Source organism: Quercus lobata, unplaced genomic scaffold, assembly GCF_001633185.2.
Source record: "Quercus lobata isolate SW786 unplaced genomic scaffold, ValleyOak3.0 Primary Assembly Scq3eQI_321, whole genome shotgun sequence".
Taxonomy (NCBI): domain Eukaryota; kingdom Viridiplantae; phylum Streptophyta; class Magnoliopsida; order Fagales; family Fagaceae; genus Quercus; species Quercus lobata.
The window spans coordinates 71-4,891 of record NW_022155184.1 but is presented as its reverse complement, the minus strand read 5'-3'; the positions used below and the strand labels follow the sequence as shown (position 1 = coordinate 4,891).

At 36.0% G+C, this 4,821-nt stretch overlaps 1 long non-coding RNA gene across 1 annotated transcript; it reads right to left on the bottom strand.

Annotated features, from left to right (window-relative positions):
- Positions 1 to 3,627: 3,627 nt before the first annotated feature.
- On the bottom strand, positions 3,628 to 4,393 carry LOC115973711. Its single transcript, XR_004087805.1, has 3 exons — positions 4,085 to 4,393; positions 3,901 to 3,983; positions 3,628 to 3,810 (listed from the first exon to the last, which is right to left on the bottom strand). It is a non-coding gene; the product is annotated as an uncharacterized LOC115973711 (long non-coding RNA).
- Positions 4,394 to 4,821: the final 428 nt, after the last annotated feature.

Here is a 4,821-nt window from a genome sequence, read left to right as displayed (position 1 = left end):
TTATGTGCTTTTTAAAAAAAAAATCTAAACAAAATAAAAGACACAAATAAAAGTTTTTGAATATGTTTGAAATCATTTATGATATTTCAAAATGAATCTTGATCTTTTTTTTAAGTATTGAAAATCATTAATATTAATTTTGTAATTTACGACCTTATTTCATTGGAAGAGGCTCACTAATAATATGGACAAGTTTGGCAGGTGTTGTGCAAACAAGATTTCCATGCACTTTCATATATTCAATTGAAGCCATGACTCATTAGTCAACAAATAGTTTTCGTGAAGCTGTGGTTCCATTTCAGGAGATTTTAGCCTTTTGCCCTTAATTTTAAAAAAATTTAGCAATATGCCCCTTTTTCGAAACTATATAGGGATATGCCCCTGTTTCGATACTCGATTACCTTAAAATCGAGTTTCATTAAAATACTCGATTCGTAGAAAATCGAGTTATTTCAAATAAAACTTAAAAAAAAAAAAAAAAAAAAAAAAGCATGGAACTCGATTTTGGGGAAGTCGAGTTCCAAAACGCCGCTATAGGGCTTTAAAACGTCACTATAGGGCTTAAACACGCCACTATAGGGCCCATTGAACTTGGTATGGGGACTTATAAAATTTTTTTGCAGAAAAACGCCGCTATAGGGCTCTAAAACGTCACTATAGGGCTTAAAAACATCACTATAGGGCCTAAAAACATCACTATAGGGCACCCAGAACAAAGCGATTACACTTATAAAAAATTTTGCAGAAAAACGCCGCTATAGGGCCTTAAAACGTCACTATAGGGCTTAAAAACGCCACTATAGGGTACCCTGAATATGGGCCAATCACACTTCTAAAAAAATTTGCAGGAAAACGCCGCTATAGGGCTTTAAAACGTCACTATAGGGATTAAAAACGCCACTATAGGGCTCCCTGAATATAGAGCAATCACACTTATAAAATTTTTTTTTGCATGGAACTCGATTTCCTGAAACTCGAGTTCCATGGAAATTTTTTTTTTTATATTTTTTTTTAAGTTTGATCGGGCATAACTCGATTTTCTACAAATCGAGTATTTAATTGAACTCGATTTTAAGATAATCGAGTATCAAAACAGGGACACGCTCCTATATAGTTTGCAAACAGGGGCATGTTGCTAATTTTTTTTCAAAATTAGGGGTAAAATGCCAGAATCCTCTTCCATTTCATACAAACTTAAAATGACTTTTGCAAGTAGGGTCATCCCTATCTTTATCGCTTACTCACTAAAATATCAATAAAGATTAAACTTGTTATCCCAACTCATTAAATCAAATAGCTCAATGGAAAGTTCAACAAGTTAAATAAAATTAAATATCTAACTTGAACATCAATGAAAAATTCAATTGGTCATAAACGTGTAAGAAATGTTCAGCAATTCTTTCATTCTTCAACCACTCAAATTATTGCAGGCAGCGATTGCTTGTCAATTATTTTTCTTTTTTTTCTTTTTGGGATTAAATAAATCAAGAATAGAGGAATAGTCGGGCCCAAGCACTCTACTCTTTTTGTGCTACAAGCCACCAGCCGTACAAAAAGAGCCCCATGACAAAATTGAGAGAAATGAAATTTTACACTCAAGGTACAAAAAGAAAAGCCCAACAAAAAATTTCCGCATGAGTTTTTTATCTTCTATAATGGGCTGTAAGGCCAGTTGATGTCTGAAAAGTTCTTATGCGTAGGCCGAACTGGAAAATAGCAAAAGACTTCTTGAACTAGTGGTCCCTGAGATTTTTCTAAAGTAAGTTAAGTTTAACTATTCACTCTTCTATGGGATCTGCTCGAGTACTTCTTCTAGTTAATTAATAAAGATTCAAACTAACAGAAGTCGAGTGCAAGAATATTCCAATATTTCTTTCATCCACGGGAGTTGATTGTAACAGGATTCCAATATTTAGTAGTTTTTTCAAAAAGGGTAAATTGCACTAGCATTCCTTGAACTTTCAAGTTGTTATAATAAGGCTCCAATATTTAGTTCAACTAAAATCGTGACTTTCAAATGCTTTTTTGAATGCCAGTAAAACTATGTAAAATAACTTGTGTGCAACAAGTTTAACCGTATTAATTCTGTAGCGGGGAAAAAGATACATGTAACTCACTCCATATGAGAGGAAAGTAATATATATATATATATATATGAATCGGCTACACAGTATACCAGCTACTATAGAGTAGAAGCACAATAATGACCAAAATTTCCCTCTATTATTATCACGTCAACACCAATTATCAAATCAATTCCTTAGAGCATTCTCATCAGCTCTCTAAAAAAAAATGTCATTTTGACACACCAAGAACCCACTTTATCATTTTAGCACATCATTTTACAACATATCATTTATCAGATGTTCTATACTTCAATTCTATACATTAAAATAATATTCACTACACATTAAAATACACATACCTAAAACTAACCCAACTAATTATCTACTCCTCCTTCCCTATCCCTATCACTATCATCATCATCATCACCAACGGCCACCACCAGCACAAACACCGACGGCCACCACCGGCACCTCAAAAAAAAAAAAAAAACCCGTAAATGTCTTTTTTTCTCTCCGTTTTTGTCTTTTTTTTCTCTCTCTGGTCTCTGCTTCTTTTTCCTTCTCTCTTTTTTTTTGGTGTACTTTTTCCTTCTCTCTTCTCCTTCTGGCTCCAACCCTCGCCGATCTCTCGGCTCCTATGGCGGCTCCGACTGGGAGCGCCACGTCACTCGCTCGGCTCACCGTCGCTCCGACTCCAGCCTCACCGTCCTCATCACCGGCGCCGCTGGCTTCGTCAGAACCCACGTCTCCATGGCCCTGAAGTGACAAGGCGCCGGTCTCGACAACTTCAATGGGTCTGTTCGCCGATCGGGGTGGGTGATGATGGTGGCTGGGTGTTCGAATTGAGTGGGTTTCGGCTTGAATGGGTCTGTTCGCCGATCAGGGTAAGTGATGATGGTGGCTGGGTGTGGAATGATCGAGTGATGATAATGATGATGGTTGGGTCTATTCACCGATCGGGTAGTGATGATGATGGTGGTTGGGTCTGAGAGAAAGAGCTAGTGAGAGAGAGAGAGATGGGTTGCAGATAGAGAGCTGGAGAGAGACAAATGGAGGAGAGAGAAAAAACGAATTAAATAAAGCCAAACAGTAATGGCATTGTTGTCCGTACCATCTCATATTTGAGACGGTACTGTAGACATGTTCCAAATTTTTTGAGATTTAGAACGGCTGATGAGGGCTTGTTTTTGTGTTTGGTGTGTCAAATGTGCCAAATATTTGGCATTTGGCACATTTGGCACACCTGATGGGAGTGCTCTAAGTGTCTCTTGTCCAAGGCATAATATCACAAGTGAAATCTTCATGGTAGCCAATACCTGGAATGTACGGATTCAAATGTATTTAGGCACATAAGACATAAGTAATCAGGCCCAGTTTAATTACAAAGGTCAGAAATCCATAACTCATACTATCAAGCCTAAAATCAGTCTGATCTGAGCTATGGGTTAGTGAACCCCATATCCAATTAAAAGTTAGGAAATTGCTACTACCGTGTTGGTTCATTAACACAAATTTGTAACCTTGCATTGAAGTTTATAGAGGTCATGCAAAATCTCCTGTGGTAAAATTTGGACTAGTGCTTTTTCTTGGAATATGTGATTGCTATCAAACTCATCAAAGAGCATATAGAACCATAAAGATCAAAGATACTACAGGACACAACTGTTTGATCAACTTATCGTTCAAAAATTTTACCTGTCCCCTTCAATCTTAGGGGTGCTTTTTTGTCTTTACTGGCTTTGAACTATGTATCAAATAAATAAATAAATAAACTTAAAAACACAGCAAACAAAATAAAAACTGTAAATTAACAATATAGTATGGAGAACTTTACATGATATAAGTAGCAGACTGCACCACAAACCCTCATCGAAGAACAACGTTCAGCTTGCTCTGCACCTGCTCTCTTACATTCCACTGCATACCACAATTAAAGAAACAAATTTGAAATGAATAATCTTCACCAAAAACATACTCAATAAAATGAAAAGTCAGCAAAATCTTATTAAATGAAATACCTTCAACTCATTAATTTCGTCATCTGTGAGTGAACGTTCCATCGATCGATATGCAATCCTATAACAATGACTAGTCATTCCCTTCTTGTTGGTGAAATTGTCTATCAGTAGCACCTAAGAGTCACAAAGTTCAATTTTAGACTAGCGTCATAGGCAAAATTCAGTTTTTGGTGAGAAGACATATTGGTAAGATATAGGATTGCCTCCTTAAGAGACCAAACTTAAGCCAGATTTTGTAGTAACATTTGATAACAAGGTTGAAAGTCTAATGAAATCATGATATTTAGCAATTTCAAAAAGTAGGACATAGAATACAACTTTAACAAAAATAATAGTGATTTAACCTTGCGCAATGATTGCTGCTGAGACACCATTTTTGGTCAACCATTTTTCATACAATTGATTGAGCTAAAAGCTACCCATAGTAGATCTTTTCTATGTAATGTTGCAGTTTGGTGTTATTCTTTCCATAGAGTGTAGAGTTTTGAGTTAGAACAAACATTGGCTCACCGTTCCCAATTAATGACAAATCGAAATTGAGAAATTACAGACTTTCTTTATAGAAAGAGTGAGACCACATTTGAAAAGTGTCAGGTCTTGTGCAATATGATACCGGGTTAGATAAGCATTCTAGAAGAAGTAAAACTGTAGCATTCCCAATTTAACCCAGGATCAAAGTAATATTATACAACACACAGTAGTTTGGCTTTTATTAATCACTTCCTACCATTGATCAT